Source organism: Gymnoscopelus braueri (genome assembly GCF_963280865.1).
Source record: "Gymnoscopelus braueri genome assembly, chromosome: 11".
Taxonomy (NCBI): domain Eukaryota; kingdom Metazoa; phylum Chordata; class Actinopteri; order Myctophiformes; family Myctophidae; genus Gymnoscopelus; species Gymnoscopelus braueri.
In genome coordinates, this window is record NC_137613.1 from 47946326 (window position 1) to 47964806 (window position 18481).

Sequence of the window (18481 nt, forward strand, 5' to 3'; positions counted from 1 at the left end):
GCATTTCAACCAAGTCTCTTAGGGCGGATTCAGACTGGGTCCGATTGATTCGAACCGTTCCCGAGTACGATTGGCCTCTCCCAGCTGGCCAGCATTCACATTGGCCAATATTCTTCCGTACCCGAGAACAGATCGTTCAACAGTAGTGGTAAATATGTGCCTCATGGGGGCGCTGCTGACTATGGGGCTTTGGGAGATAGAGAATGTCATTCACAGAAGAAGAGTCACTTGTCAGAGTTTAGAGTGAATAATAAAGTTTGACTGTGTTCCTGACGTTGTCTTGAGTTATAATAATAACTGAACAACAATACACAACCAAAGCAGTGTGTGCGTTGGTCTTCTAAACCTGAAAATGTAACGTTGTCTCTGTTATTATCAATATGATAGTGACGTCACTGACGCACCCTTGGTATTTTAGCATTGACGTCACGGACAAATCCTCGGTATATTCATCCTAGAGGCAGCGTTACGCTACACATGTGTTTTTTGTATATGTTTTTTCACGGCTCGCGCTACTCAAACACTAGCGGGATTATTATTTCTTTTCAACATTCAAGTAGAACTATGAGAAGGTATAACCCAGCTAAAATAATGTGTCATTATAAAAATATATAAATAAAGAAGTCCACTTCCTTCTGTTGGTACGGATGGCTTCACATTGCATCGTTCCGTACCCGAGTACGCATGATCCAGATCCGAGACTACCTCCGGAGGCGGTCTCGGGTACGGTACGGTGATCCGTTCCGGGGAACGATACGCAACGTTCACACCAACCCAAGTGGTCTGGGGTGCGCACTCGGGACCATAGTCTTAGTGCACGTTGTGTCCTATGTATTATCAATGGAATTCCTGAGACGGCGCATTGTGCCTTCTGAGGAATTCTATGAATGTCTATGAGTGACCCTTGAAGGCGCATAATGCTGTCGCGGGCGCCCCTGGACATCATTATGTGCCGTGACAGGGTTCTGACCAAACGTCAATATGTGCCTTCTTGGGAGTGAGACCGTGTTGCAACATTGAGTGCAATAAATAGTTATTATATGGTTTCAGAAAAGTATGTCAAACAGCAAACGTAAAGCATTTTTGGGGCACTGCACTGTACTGCATTCCACTGGGCTAGTGGCGCATAGAGGCGTTTACCTCGTCCGGTCCTTTTTTGGCCAATCGCGGTGCTCCCCTGCGTCCACATGTCGGCAATAAAAATCCACCCGATCCACTTGTTGCCAATTAAATCTCTTCCTCCACGTCGATTTGTTTCCAATCAAAACGCTCCCGTCACCTGTCCATTTGCTGCCAATAAAATAGCTACCCTCCTTGTCACCCCCCTCCCTCCCTCGCGTGATTCTAAGCAATCACAATGCTCCGTCTTTGCAGGTTGCTGATCCGGTCTGGGTCTAAAGCGGATACGGAAACTATAACGGTACTTGCATTAATCTGTGGGTACAAATTACCGGATACGGTAGGCAGGCTCTAGACAGGATCTGAGAGCAGCAAATAGAAACCACGCAGTGTTAAACATCGCGGTGACCTGAGAATGAACCACCTTTATCTGGATGCAGCTTTCCGACGTGAAAAACAAACAATTGTCACTTATTTGAGATCTTTGATGAATGGACACTTGCTGACACAGGTATTGTCATCCTCTGCAGGATGTTTTGTTGCACAAAAGTAGTGAAAATAGTAGCCATGGTTCCAGTGTTGCAATGGTAATGGTATGTGGTTGCACTATTTTAATGACGTGATGATCACGTTGCTTAACACCTACACTACATGTCACGCAATGGACAATTGATATATGCATCGACCATCTAGGCTCATTCATTTCTATGTTAATGCTATTTCATGATGGTGTGACAACCGGCGGTCGGCAGCCTTTGTTAACTTTGTTGAGATGTGAATTTAAAGTTGTTTAAAAATCTATGCATGTGCCTGAGCGTGCTCCTGTTCAAATAGGTTCCTGCACGGCGTGCAAGGCCGTCCCATGAGCAATGCAACCCTGCATGGTTCACATGAAGCTCGTCTGTCACAAGCGTCATGGAACCACTTGTTCCTGGTTTGCGATTTGTTTACACTAGAAGTTCGGCCCCGCGGCGTGGGGCCTCACCTCTAGCGCCCGCGCCCACGTAGCGCCCACTTGGCAGCACATATCAGTGGCATAGCGTCATGAGGACCAGTGGGGTCATGGCTCGGTCAGTAAAGACCCTGTAGCGCGTCTGATATGTGGCATAGAGGGGCGGATTTTAAATCTCCAGAGAAAACATCCGTGGGCTACCATTGGTTCAGCGATCTGTGCGCCCGCCATGTGCCCCTCCTCCTCCCCAATGGGTTCCACCACAAAATACTCAATGCATTTTTCCCATTGACATTTCCAAAAATATTTATATCAATTAATTTGAGCCTAGAATCAAGCCATCCAGGGACGAGGTGAATCATGACCATAACACGTTTGATTCTGTGATATAAAAAAAATTGAAAACGGCAAAACAAAGGGTATTTATTAAATATAGTATATCATATAATTAAATATAAAATAAAAAAAAATCACAGAAAAAAACGTTTTATGGTCATGATTCACCTCGTCCCTGGATGGCTTGATTCTAGGCTTAAATTAATTGATATAAATATTTTTGGAAATGTCAATGGGAAAAATGCATTGAGTTTTTCCTTCCGGCACCAGGAAAAACCAGGAAGTGGGCGGGAACTGCGATGCTCTATTGAGAGCCCTGACGTCACAACATTTGGAGCGATGGCCACTTTACTCTGGTTGGTTGGGGTACACCTAGGGCCCAGGTAGAACCCACTTGAAGCCTGCATGGGCAAACCCAGTTAGGACCCGCCTCGGTCCCACATAAACGTGGCTAGTTGGGGCCCACCTAAGGGCCAGGTAGAACCTACTTATAGCCCACATGGGCATCCCAGTTAAGACCCACCTTGGCCCCACATAGAATTGCCTAGGTGGGCCTTAGGTGGGCCCACCTAAGGCCCAGGTAGAACACACGTATGTCCCACAAGGGCATCCCAGTTGGGACACAAGTGGATCCCGCTGACATTGCCGACATGGGGTCCATATGGTTTAGCCCACCTTGAAACCATATGGGAACTACATTGGCGTGCTGGCTGGAATGCAAACGCTGCGTCATACCTGTAGTGTGTAGTTTGATGTTGTGTGTGTAACAGACATACCTGCAGTGTGTAGATCAATGTCCATATGAAAGTCAATGTCCAGCAGTGTCCAGCAGTGTCTTTTGTTTCTCCAGCAGAGTTTCTAGTGTCTCTATCTCTCTCTGGAAGAGGTTGCACATGAACTCTGCAGCCGCACTGAGGCGCTCCAACACAAACACTCTGACATTAAGCTGTTTCACACAACAAACATCAGCACTACGCTGCTGTTTGTCCAAAAGACACAATATCTCCTCTCCCACCGACGTCATGTGTTCATTTATCAACAGCCGTACAGACTCCATTTGACACATTTTACCTCGTTTATCCAGCTCTCACTGACTCTCCCCTAATAGGACCGAAATGATGTGAAATGACTACATTACCTAATGCAGCCTAAACGTGCGTCGCACGCGACGGACCTGCCATTAGGTTAGTGACTGAAGTTACTTTGGAGCTACACATAGTTCTCCACAAGCCACACAAGCCCACAAAATACAACATCTATGTACCCACTAACGTTCATTGTTGACAAAGTGATTGCACAGCCGCTTCAGCCATGACAACCACATTAGCGTTAGCTACATGCTAACGGTGAAAGTCTGTTAGCGTTAGCCGCATGCTAAGGGCTCATGTTAAGCACCCCTGGGCACTAATCATTCAAATACAACGAACGCTATCATAGTAGTGAACATAAACATTCGTTACATTAGTAGCAGGCTGCAGTGACCTAAAAGTCTTGACAATAGAGCGTCGCAGTTCCCGCCCACTTCCTGTTTTTTTTGGTGCCGGAAGAAAAAACTCAATGCATTTTTCCATTGACATTTCCAAAAATATTTATATCTATTAATTTAAGCCTCGAATCAAGCCATCATGACATGACATGAATCATGACCATAAACGTTTGATTCTGTGATTTTTTTTTTGTTGAAAACGGCAAAACAAAGGGTATTTATTAAATATAGTATATCATATATCAAATATATCAAAAAACGTTTTATGGTCATGATTCATGTCATCTCGTGATGGCTTGATTCGAGGCTTAAATTAATAGATATAAATATTTTTGGAAATGTCAATGGAAAAATGCATTGAGTTTTTTCTTCCGGCACCAAAAAAAACAGGAAGTGGGCGGGAACTGCGACGCTCTATATGAATGACAGGGCGATTTATTAGAGAAATGACGGTGATTGCGCTGTCCAGCTCAGCTCACACAACTGTCATGGAGCCCTGTCGTTGCTGCGTCTGACTGTGATGGCGGCAGCAAGCTCTCGGCGATGCTGCTGTCTGGAAACTGCCCTCAGCATGACACGACCAATGAGAGTTAGCGCTTTCGTTGTTGCTAAGATACGGTGTATGGCACAACACGTCTCTGCCCCATAGCTTGTAGATCTCTCTCACGTGATTGGCGTAGCCTGCTTTGCCAGGTCTGGCTTTTGTATAAGAGATTTTAGGCTTATTTGGGCGTGCCTTGGGCTCGTTTGCATAGACCACGGCAGCGCTTGTTTCTTGCCCGTTTCACGGATGAGGCAACGTCAAAGAAGGTGCCAGCGTCAAAGAGGTGCTCGCTGTGGCTGTTAAAACGGACCGCCCGGAATTAAATCGCGAGCTGAAATATATGTAACACCGTATGATTATTAGATAGTAGAAGTGGAGACACATGTGAAGGTGGAAAATAAAATGTATGAGATTATATACTTTTGCATGAGCGATTTTTGTAGCAAGTTGGGAGAGAATTGGCCCACTCCTGTGGCCGTGCGGTTCATAAAAAAGTTGTGGGATCCAAAGGGGACCGGCTCTCTGATTGAGTAGTGAGATTTACAACTGCCACTACATAAACGTTCAGATTTCAAATATAAAGTGCTGATGAACCTCAAGCCACGGATGTAACAAGTTAAAGTGCACCGGTCTAAGTACCCGTATCTTCCAGAAGAGATCAATACTGGAGCAACACAGACATTTTAAACCTTTTATTATTTAGGTGCAAGTATACATACTGTAGACTGATGCGAGGATGAGGAATAGTCAGGGGACAGGGTACAGGTGGATTCAACTCAGGGACACACATTGATTTCAAGATGTTAAGCATTAGACATACATTTATCACAATTCAAAACATTTGGTAAGTAACATTAGAACTAATACTATATAATAATAATAAGATTTATTTATTTTGTTTGAATTGTATTACTTATATTTGTAACTGACGCTGAGTAAACATGATTGGGGACATGGCATTTTAGCTTATCCCTACTCAAATAAAGTGATTATTTTATATTTAATTCACCCTGAAGTACAATATCATTGTGTGTAGAGAGGCTTTAAAAGTATAAGATAAGCTTTTTGGAATTCGTTTTTATGCTTATTTTACACAATATGCTGTACGTCATGTACGTCAATAAAGATCTCACAACAAATGTTTTATTTAATCTAATTTTATTGACAAAGGATGAGGCCGCACAGCTCTTAGCCACGATGCAAAATAGCAGATATACAAGGTAGATCGGCTATTTTCAAACGGCCGTAATGTGTAGGGCTGAAGTAGTTAATGTAAGTTTTGTAATCAAAAGCAACACGACTGAACACACTGAAACTGAAAGACAATAATCCCGTAAAATGACAAATTGGTAGTCCTTTAAATACCAGAACACTCAAGCATCAAGAAATAAACTCAAACATCTTGCTTGCCCAGGTGGAATCAATCTCTCAATCAACGTCCAAAAGAAGGGAGGGGGAGAGTAAAAAGGACATGCAGCAAGGACATGCAGGGATGTTCCTCTCACATGAAAAACTAGTCAATTGTTTTCAAGGATTTTCTTAGTGTTCACTTGTTTTCCTAGATTCTACAAAACCATATCCACATCAACCACATATAATTACTTAAGCAAATTGTATGGGACTTTGTGTGTCCAATAGTGTTGACTCAAATTCCAACCAACAAAGCCTTCACATAAAGAAACGCAAAACTGTGAAATATTGAGCAATTTCAAAAACATTTATGTCACAGCATGGGTCTTCAACAAGGGGTCCAGGACCCCTAGGGGATCCTCAGAGATACTACAGGGGGGCGCCAAAACTTTGTGTGATAGTCCTATGGATTTTTTATTAACCACTTGAAACCTCACATCACTATTCTGGGGGGAACATTAGACGAAAATAGCAGATCTACAAGCTCACAACGCGTCGCTAGATTGGCTATTTTCGGCAAAGTGGTTTGTTGTACAGGGGAAAAAGAGCAGACCAAGTACCGAGCCAAAAGTAAAGTTTACAAAGTATTGAGGGTTTAAGTCGTTAAATGTCTAAAAACACATTTAACATGAATCCAATATGTAGTGGGGGTCCCTGCTTCATCTCTCTCTCTCTCAGCTAAGGGGTCCTTGACCTGCAAAACGTTGAAGACCCCTGGTCTACAATAATGGGCCTTGTATAGCAAACAGTGGTCATCTACATATCAGCTGCATGTGAGCTGGCCCAGATACAGATGATGGTAATGAAGCTGACTGCTATGAAGATGATGTAGAAGATGAAGAGCAGGCGGTCAACGATGAAGCCCACCTGGACCCACTCCTCAGAGCTCTGGTTCCCTGTCAGCTGCTGGTCCACCTGGAGGCGGATGGCCTGGAGGTCTTTACCCAGCCTCCTCATCTCCTCCAGGGCCTTATCCTCCACCTCAGGCCCCCTCTCCTCTGGAGCTTTCTCACCAGCCTTGTCCTCCACTGCCACCAGAGGGCAGGCATTGACTTCTAGGAAACAGGCATACATGACATTAGTGTGAAGTAGCTGGTCTTGGGAGGTAAATATCCAGTGGTGTAAAGTAACTAAGTACATTTACTCAAGTACTGCACTTAAGTACAATTTTGAGGTACCTTTACTTTACTGGAGTATTTCCAATTGTCTATACTTTTACTTCTACTCCACGACACCTCAGAGGCAAATATTATACTTTTACTCCACTACAATTATTTGAAAACTTTAGCCCTATTTTATACCCAGGCTATTTGAAAATAAGACGATCTACAAGCTCACAACGTGTCACAACGCGTCGCAACGCGACGTGTTGTGAGCTTGTAGATCTGCTATTTTCATACATTTTATTACTTTTACTTTCGGTACTTTGAGTACATTTTGATACCAATACTAGAGTACTTCTACATTGCAGTATTGATACTTTTACTTAAGTAAAACATTTGAGTACTTTTTCCACCACTGTAAATATCACTAGCTTTGAGTGAACAGGGTGTATACAAACAGAAAAGTTCTGAACTGACATCATCTGGCCCTTCTGGCACATGCAGTTACAGGTACATTAGGCCTACTCCTAATTCAGTGCATGTATGCTCACTGCTCAGCTAAATGTACTTGGCTATTTCCTTTCATTGGATGCTATGCATTGTGTTGTTTTTATGAGAAGAGTTTGTAAACGTAAACTTCCATTGAGGACGTAACATAATCAGATGTATATAGAAATGTGGACTTGGTTAGGGTGCTATAGTAGAATAAAACTTATATATTTTTGTAACTAATACCATATTATTCACATACCTGAATTAGTTTTTTCTTTGGGCTTTGGAGGAAGGCCTAGAAGAGGGCCCAGGATATGTAGGACCAAAACCTGGACCCATCGGGGGACCGGAGTGATGTTCCAACTGGAGTCACACAGGAGATTGGTGATGAGGATGGTCTCCAGTAGGCTGGCCACCATCAGAGCCAGGCAGAGACAGAAGAACACATCTGTGAAGAGAGAGATACAAGGGAGAGAAGGAGAGCAGAAGGAGTGATGGAAGTCAACATGTTCTCATGCAGCACATCTGAAAGGTTCTATTCCCAACACACACTCACATCTATGTGATAACAGACTAGACAGCATTGTTAACAAAGTGATTTATGAACCTTCTCTAATCACTCAGTATGATTTGTGGAAGTCATTCTCCAGGAGGATGTTACATGAAGTCCTTGTGCCGTCTAGTGGTAATAATCACACGCACGCACGCACGCACGCGCGCTAGAGTTGCCAGCTATCTGAAATTCAAATACGGGACAGCCGGCTGGGAAAAAGATAGAATCTCACTGTATATACAGTATGTACAGAATCGCGGGGCTTCCCCGCGGGAGTTTCACGTGAGGCCCACGGACATGCACAACCCCGCGCGCGTGCTGTAAAAATATTTGTATCAGCACAGGCGGGGCCCCCCCTGCTGGTGGCCCCCCCGCACCGCATCACTTGCGACCCCTCCGTTTACGCCACCGTCTGCGACACAGTGAGCACCCTTTGACGGGACGGAGAGAGAGAGAAGGGTGAGAGCGAGAGGGAGGGAGGGAGAGAGAGAGCGAGAGCGAGGGAGCTAGGGAGGGAGGGAGAGAGAGAGAGAGAGAGAGAGAGAGAGAGAGAGAGAGAGAGAGAGAGAGAGAGAGAGAGAGAGAGAGAGAGAGAGAGAGAAAGAGAGACAAGGAGAGGGGGAGAGAGAGAGAGAGGGGGAGGGAGGGAGGGAGGGAGAGAGAGACTAGGAGAGGGAGGAGGACGACGACGACGACGCGTAACAACGCCTCGCGCTGTTGCCTTGCTAGCCCACAACTTTTCCGTGCTGTGTGTGTGTGTGTGTGTGTGTGTGTGTGTGTGTGTGTGTGTGTGTGTGTGTGTGTGTGTGTGTGTGTGTGTGAGAGAGTGTGTGTGCATGAAATGCACTGCAATCCTTTCGTGCAAAGGTGGTAGCACTCGTCATTAATCGGTAAGGAACCGGAACCGTTAACATCCTAACGAGAATCGGTGGGAGAAGAGATATTGTGTGTTTTGGAAACAGCAGCGTAGTACTCATGTTTGTTGTGTGAAGCTTAATGTCAGAGTGTTTGTGTTGGAGCGCCTCAGTGAGGCTGCAGAGTTCATGTGCAACCTCTTGCATGCGTGGCTGTGGCTTCACAGTTTTCCGTTTTCCTTCGCCGTGTCTGTGTCTGCCTGGGTGCGCGAGCGACATGTTCGCTGTTTGCCATGTGTTGTCTGCCTCAGCCCAGGGTTGCCAGGTTGCCTTATTCGACAGACGGGGACAGACCAAGCCCCCAGAGTTGCTGAGAAACATTGAAGCTGCCACCCCAGTGGCCAAAGCTGGAACTGCAGGCGGGGAGAAATACATGCACGCGCAAAACATACTGACAGATATTTATATTTATACATATAAATATGTAAACATATTATACATACATACATATGCATTTACATATTAATATGCATCTCGAGTGTATTTAATAAATATCTCGCGTTCAATCCTTGACACACGGGCTGCCGTAGAACGCTAAAAGGACACTAGTGCGCATGCTCATAACTCTATGGGGATACAAAATCGAACCAATAATTCTACTTCCGGCAGGTTTCCGGGTGCTTCAAAACGCCACTGAGCACATTCATTGAAATGATAGCTGGGGGCGGGGCAATCCGCCCTCTAGTTATATTATACCTCTATGGGACAGACACACAGGGACAGAGAAAGAGGGGAGCACAGGACACTCAGCGTTGCCATGTCCTCCTCGCACACACACACACACACACACACACACACACACACACACACACAATCCATGGTCCTTCAGAAACATGACATTCCAGTTAAGCCGTACAGAAGGCTATAGCTACAGCAGTCCTTTTTACGCCTGGACAGCCTGTACTATACTGACTTATGAGAGGTGTCTGGTTTCCAGTGACCGGCAGCAGGTCGTTCATCATGAGGAGGAAGACAGTGTAGCCCAGGATGAGGGTCATCTTGAAGGCGGAGCGGTCGGTGCTCTGGGGAGGCAGCAGGAAGCTGAAGAGGTCCACCGTGATGAGGAGACCGCTGGGAAGGAGGAGGTTCACCACGTAGAGAGTAGCCCTGCGTCTCAGTTTGATCTGCAGGGGACGAGAACAAACCATTCCTATAGGTTCACTGCTTCCGCGTTCAGGGTATTATTACTATAAATCATAATATCTGCTATCAGTATATTCCAGGCTGTACCATGATGACTACATGAAACTTGTTAAAAGATTCAGCACCAGTCCACCTTTCCAGGAAAAAGAGGGGCTGTCAAATGCCCATATTTTAATCTGCCATGAACGCATGTCAACATTCAAACACATGTACTAACGTTAAATCATCAATAAGTGTTAGTTAGATTATAAAGTGCTTCTAAATCGCTCCAGTGTGTTTGAGTATATATATATATATATATATATATGAGTATATATATGAGTATATATATATATATATATATATATATATATATATATATATATATATATATATATATATATATATATATATATATATATATTATATGTATGTATATATATAAGATTTAAACGTACATGGAATGCAAGCTTATCGACAGCTCCAAATCCAGCAACAACATTGACATTTTTAGTGCACGTGATGTCCATCAGCTCCCACTCTCCCATGGTTGTCATCAACTCCTTGGAACGCTTCAGAATTCCCTCCACTGGTATGTCAAGAGTCAATCTCAAATGATTCTCTGAGAGGAGAAGAGGGATCAAAGGAGAGATTATACAAGGCAATATGAAAAAAAAGGTAAGTTATGATGTGTTCCTGTCGGGGCAGAAACCTCTCATCTCCAACTTTTTGTGTTTTTTTTTTATCATACTACAGCGTCACACAAAAGCATCAAAAGTAGCAGATCCGCAAGCTCAAAGCGCGGCACGAAGTGTTTTGAGCTTGTAGATCTGCTACTTTTGATGCTTTTGAATTTGAATCCTTAAAAGTCAAAGTCATTATTATCCATTATTAGTAGTATTCAAAGTACATGTGAGGGAACAACCAAAAACTATTTGTATCTGAGACAAAACTGAATGTGACATTTGGGTGCTGAGGAGGAGCCCTTCTTGAGCAAAGCGGTACGCCTCACCGAGGTACATGTAGGAATTGAAGGTGAGAGTGCAGTTCTGGACGTCAAAGGGGAAGGTGTAGATGTCAAGGTTGCAGGAGCTGACTGCCCTCATGGGCAGCGAGTCAAATATCCAGCCGTTGTGCCAGGCGGTCACGTAGGGGACAGACATGGCATCGCTCGCGTCCATGCTGCAAGACAGGAACAAAGCAGAACGGCAGACTGATGTCATACAGCTCTAGAATTACCTTTTAGTTAAGTCTTTTAAAGTCATTCCTCGTGTTTAACCCATCATCAGGACATTAGCCTGGCATTAGCTAAACTCATCACGTGGGTTCACTGGCCAAAGTCAGGCTATCATGCCAAGTACTGATCCGATACAGTACCAACATGTAATAAAAGAACAATCTAGGGATAAATCTCTGCTGTCCAGTAGAAACCAGCTTACTCCAAAATGTAAATTTTTCAGGAAATTACAAAAACAAAACAAAAAGTGGAGTTAGTAAGTTTTGTTTATCATTGATAAGAACAGCTGAACGGACCTCCAAGCTCACAATGAGGTTCGAGGTCAAAACGGGGTGCAGCCTGGAGTCAGCAAAACCAGCTAACTCCACCCCCCTTTGGTGGACATAGCTTGTTTAGCAGAAAGTTTGAGGATCTAATGGAATTAGCTGGTTTTGTCAGAAGCGTTTTTTAGTACTTTTCATTGGTTCAATATATTCTTTTTTTATTAAAGATATTTTTCTGCCTTTATTGATAGGATAGTGGGCTGACAGGAAATGGGGAGAGAGATGGGGGGGTGACACACAGCAAAGGTCATCGGGATCGCAACACGTTGTCAAGCTGGATTAACAGCATATGTGGTCTGCGCCTGGACCGCTAGGCCAGCGGGCGCCCAATATTTTTCTAATCAACACACAGATCTAAAGGGTGTTCAATCGCACTGATTTATGGGAAAAAATGTAAAAGCGGAAAAATTGAATTAGCTGGTTTCTGCCGAACAGCAACTAAATAACAATTCCTTTTCTGATACTGGTATATGTATTGGAACGACCCTACTTGTTAAGAGACAATCATGTAGTACAGGGGTGGGCAACTTTGATGATGGAGAGGGCCACTATATTTCCACACTCATTCCAGGGGGCCAGATTGCATACTGCCGGGCAGACACCTCTTATCTCCGTATTTTAACTATTTTCATCATTATATCACACAAAAGTAGCAAAAATAGCCGATTTGAGACGCGTTTTGAGCTTGCAGATCTGCTATTTTTGCTATTTTTGAATTATAATCCTGAAAAGTATTTGTATTTCATTTCAAATGCATGTTAACTAACTAGAATTGTAATACTAGTCATTAAGCTACTAATATAGACTGAAGTAATTAAAGGTAGTGTAAGTGATTTGCAAAGTTTCAAATAATTGCAAAATGGGTCTATGTTCTGATAGAGCTCGTTACTATAGAGTGTCCTGTCCATATAAAGAGTCTCCATGTCTCTCCAGCTCTTTATAAAACAGAAAATGTATTTTGTAGTTTTTTTTTTTTTTTTTTAGTTTCATTTCCAATTTTATCCAACCAGGACAGAGAACTCAATCAGGATATAGATTAAACAAGTGAAATTGGAAGTGATGACACTAAGAAATGAGCAGACAAAATTTTAACTGGAACACTATACAAATTAAGCTTAAAAATTGGTACTTTCTCCTGATTGGCTGAGATTTTGACACCTACCGAAAAATGTATTTTCTGTTTATTAAAGAGCTGGAGAGACAGGGAGACATCTGTTACTGAACAAACACTCTATAGCAATGATTACTATCAGAATATAGTATTTTAACCTTTTAACAAAATACTTTTTGTTTTAACCAAAAAATATCACTTACCCTACCTTTAAAGCGGGTCATGTTTGCATGTTTGGAATTGTAACAGCTGAAATCAATAATATATTTGTATTCCCATATTAACCTGCGGGCCGCATAAAGTGAAGTTGGGGGCCGCATGTGGCCCCCGGGCCGCCAGTTTCCCATGTATGATGTAGTACATGTAACAGAACTCACATTTCGTTGATCACAACATCTGAAACCCAAAACTTTCTTCTGGGTAGCATAATAATGTCGGTGCCACACTGGACCGGGTCCCAGCTGAAGAACCCATTCATCCAGCCCTAAAACAACAAACCAGTGTTACTGTGCTGTACACAAAGCAGGCCTGCAGTAGGTTATGTGGATGCTGGGTTAAAGGAGTAGTTCACCCAAAAAATTACTTACTTTCTATCAATTTCACACCCCATGAAGCCTTGAATTCATGGAGATTTTAAAGTTTGTGTCGCATTCCTAAGCCAATCATTTGATGACCACCTACTGACCAATGACCCGGTCATCAAATTATTGGCTCAGGAATTCGACAACAACTTTAAAATGTCCATGAATTAAAGACTTCAATTGATATAAAATAAGTCATTTTTTGGGTGAACTACTTTTGGGTGAACTACTTACTTTAATAATGAAGTCATAGACAATGCAGAATATTTGGATTGTTATTACTGAATTTTGGACTGTTGCATTGTTGTCAGAATGTAGTGAAAGAAATGAAGTAACGTCCAAATAGCGGTCGGCCACAAGTAATTGTTTTGCATTGTTTAAGATAAAATACTCACAAAATCGAGCCAGATGTATGTAGTCAGAAGCTGAGCTTTTTCATCCTGATTTTTGTTTTTATAAAAAAGAAAATAATTATAATTAAGAAATATATAATTCTTTACATAAGGACCTATTATTTTGCATTTTTAGACGGTTTATGTATCACAATACAATGAAAGACAAACTAGCATATACAATTGAAAGTCCAGACTGCATAACAACACTTGAACTAAATTAAATACTATAAACCCCTTGTCTGGAGTGAATGGTCCACATCAGAGGTAGGCAACCTTATAGGCACGGGTGCCAACATTGGCACAGGGAGAGGTGATCACTTAGCCTGGTAAACCCTCCCTCCGGAAATCTCATTTCTATTTGATTCCAGGAGTGAGTCTGGGCTGATCGCCCATTCTGCAATATCGGCTGCAGGCTGGAGTTGGGCGGGAGTAATACCGTTGACTGACAACCCCTTCAGCCAATGATATTTTTTCCCCTTCAGCCAATCAGCAGTTCACCAGTCTAATGTGACGCAAACGGGACTTTTGAGAAAGCCATGCCCAAAATGGGTTGCCTTATTCGGATACATGGGTGTCACTGCCCACCCCTACCGGTTCTCTAAATTTATTTATTTTTAAATAGGCTTTGTCATGATTAATTGACCACATATATGAAGTTAAACAACTAAATTCTATCCAAACGATTTATTATAAGTAAATTCCGTGCCTCAAAATAGAAGTTAGAGAGCTTTTTGAAGTAAAAAAATAGCGGAGATTATAGCGGACAAGAAAAAGATGGCTGCCGTTCGTGTTTTGGGCTCACTCGAACTCGCCACCTGATTGGCCAACTGTCGCTGTCAATCACAGAACGATGTGCGACGACGCTGATAGGCTCGGTTAGCTGGTAATTCCACTAGAAACCCCCACAATGGGCTATCAGGCCAGACTCACTCCTGGAATCAAATAGAAATGAGATTTCCGGAGGGAGGGTTTACCAGGCTAGTGATCACTGGCACATGCTGGCAAAAGTGTGAGACAGAGGATTTCTGGTTTAAAATAACAATATTTTAAAACATTTAGTCAATTAAATTAAGTAATAATATTACCAGAAACACATAAAGAGCTAGCCCTGAATGACCATAACAGGTCTGTAACTCTGAGAGTGTACAAATGAAACCAAATGGATACACTCTCAGAGTTAAGGGGGTCCTTGCACATAAAACATTTGAGAACCACTAGTACTTTTTTGTTGTTCTTTTAGAACCACTGTCCTGCTGGACTCCTAATGTGCCATAGTGACGTAGTAAATCAGTGTCATACATATTCCGAAGAAAACCTGGAGACTGACATTCAGTAATTGGGTCTTATGATCAAAATAAGAAGATTATAAAAAATAAAATCAAAAATTTGCCACAGACAAGACCAAGTCTTTGCCACGGACAGATTTGTCTGTGTACGGACATATTGATGACCCCTGCATCCTGCACATAATTCTACACTCATTCAAACTCTGAACTCTGACTGGGGAGGGAATCTGGGAGATAGGTTGGGGTCTAATGACAAAATGTCCTGAAAAATATGTTTAAAAAAAGGTTCTATTTATGGACAATCAAAATCTATGGGAAATACTTTAATTTGATGTGGTGTTAATGTTGATATGTTACACTGACTATCAAGAAAATAAAAACATGGCACTTCATGTCAAAAAGGTTGCTGACCTCTGGGTCCACACTGTAATAATTATGTTGTGGAGAACAGAATGTTCACTGAGTGATTCTACAAGAGGACTTACCACGCCGAGAATAGCGTACAGGATGAAGGATGTGTTGACATAGGTGGGCGTCGACATGTTCATGACGGGCCGTATGGCGCTCAGCTTGAAGACAGGTCCCAGAGCCTCCAGGAGAGCAGTGGGATCCGGACGCGTACAGTTCAATACAATGGCACCATCACATGGAACTGTGGGACGACTCATGATCATGCTATGGTTATTTTGTTCTCTTACAGACTTTAAGTGAACTGTATAACCACTAAAACCTTGTATACCTTGTTGTACAATGAACGCTGAATATAGCCAATATCGTCGCCTTGCTAAACTAATGGCCTATGTCATTTTTAAAAGTTTTTCAGGAAAATAAAAAACTGATCCAAAACAAAACTATATGATATTTCTTAATCATTTCACCCAAAATGTTTATAACAAGTTATGACTATTTAAATAGAAATAACGCTGTCTGTCAGTTATGTAACATAAGAGATTTAAATAGGTTTAAATAGGATTAAATCTGACTTAGGCCACAAAAAAAAAAGGTAAATAATTTGGCCTAAGTCACAAAACCATGTGAAAAAAATGCCTATTTAGGCCTAAGTCACACTAGGGAGTTAGGCCATTATACTAAAAGGGGAGTGAACAGCATGATCCTTTTCAATTAGGAGATGGGCGATTTTACCAGAGGTGGCCAGTGTCATGAGGAGCTGACTTAGGCAAAAATATAATTTTCCTCAAAAAATTACTTAGGCCATTAGTTTAGCAAGGTGACGATATGCAAGCTCACAACATGGTGAATTGGGACACATTGTGAGCTTGCTTTAATAAATCATGTTATTATTTCAGGGGTGGGCAACCTTAGGCACGGGTGCCAACATTGGCACAGGTCAGGGTGGTCACTGGACACAGGCACAGTGCCACAAGTGTGAGGGAGGATTTTCTTTAAAGTTAAATATTTGTTTTAAATGTAGTCAATTAAATCGCAAATTACATCCTGAACGTAATTTTACATTCATTCAAACTCTGAACTCTGACTGGGCAGGGAGTCTGGGGGATAGGTGCATCGGGTTAGAGTCTAATCCTGAAAATATTTCAAAAGAAGAAAAAGAAATAAAGGTTCCTATGTACATGGACAATCAAAATGAAATATTTGATTTTGATGTGGTGTCATCATTCTTAATGTTGACATGGCACACTGACTGTCAAGAAAATCAAAACATGGCACTTCATGTCAAAAAGGTTGCTGACCCCTGTGTAACAACATTCCACTGCTTCTACTATAAGTATTAACTATAAGTTAGTTACAAATAAAACCATGTTGATTCTTGTAGATATGCTATTATTCTTATTCTGAACATTTTCATACAGAATTAGAGCCCACAGTTCGATGCTGGGGTGGTGGTTGGAGCAAGATAACAACAAAAATTAAGCATCAATATTAAAAGACCACTCCTTACCCTTCATGACACTGATGGTAATGATGCACAAAATCACAAAGGGCTGGACTGATGGCTGGAGCAGCTAAGATTGAAATTAGCAAGATTAAGTGATATAATCAGCAGTTAAACATGACAGAACTAGAAGTGTTTATCACAATCAGAGCTTAATCCAGTTTTTTTGTCTTACAATTAACCTATACATGAGACTACAGTATGCACCATGAAAACATAATTTACCTTCAGTTTAGAATTCTTGTCAGCCATCAATCGCACTGTGATTTCATCAACGTTGTCAGAGTGTAATGGTTTCTTCAGCTCCCAAATGGCTGCAGATCACAGATTAATGTATAACCAAAGCAAATATATTTTACATAAACAAACAATCTTGATTGACGTGTGGGGACTGCGGATGGAAATGAGCTTCCAGCTAAATCTGGCGTGTTTATATGAGATCATTTTCATCTTATTGAAATCACATTCATGTACTGAATGTACATTAATATATTGTCCTGTCCAAATAAAAAATAAATTAATATAAAGTAAAGTAAAGTAAAGTAACAGTAAACTTTCCCCAGAAAATTACTGGATAATTTTTTTTTTAACTATTCAATTTCTTCATATTAATCAATCCTTCAGAGAGAAACGATTGCAGAATTTTAAAATGTTTCTAAAACTGTGCAGAAGGATCTAATCCAATACCTACTTGCAAACTCTTGCTAATCCCAAATTAACCTTGTGTCACCAGGCTGTCAAATAAGACATGCAGTGGCACAGACAGCATAAAATAAGCCAAGCGTGCCTTGGGAAAAACCTTCAGCAAATCAGGTGGCTTTTTACATTTCTGTTCTGTTCTGTTGCCTATAGGTGTTTGGACAACAGAGCTTCAGTTGTGATGGATGGCTTTGGGGGGGGGGGTGTGGTTAGTGTGTTTTGGTCACCAGAGAATTCACCCGCTTTCGACCCGCTTCTTGGACCTGACATTTCGACCCGGACCGCGAGAGAGAGAGACAGAGAGAGACAGAGAGAGAGAGAGAGAGACAGAGACATAATAATAAATATAGCTGCAAGCAGCGATAAGCGGGGCCAGGGAATAGAGAGAGAGAGAGAGAGATGAGGAGAGAGAGAGAGAGAGAGAGAGAGAGAGAGAGAGAGAGAGAGAGAGAGAGAGAGAGAGAGAGAGAGAAAGAGAGAGAGAGACTAATGAGGAGTGAGTGAGGGCAGGTGTGATTATGGATTGAGAGGGAATGACAGCAGGTGAGGTGGGTAGATCCAATCCATGGGAATAGGCCAGGTGGACTGTTGCTGTTGCTCACTTTCTAAAAGAACATAATTATGAGAAGAGAGAGAGAGAGAGAGAGAGAGAGAGAGAGAGAGAGAGAGAGAGAGAGAGAGAGAGAGAGAGAGAGAGAGAGAGAGAGAGAGAGAGAGAGAGAGAGAGAGACGAATAGATTGAAGAGAGAGAGAGATAAATGGAATAGATTGAAGAAAAAGAGAGAGAGAGAGAGAAACGGAATAGATTGAAGAGAAAGAGAGAGAGAGAAACGGAATAGATTGAAGAGAAAGAGAGAGAGAGAGAAACGGAATAGATTGAAGAGAAAGAGAGAGAGAGAGAATCGG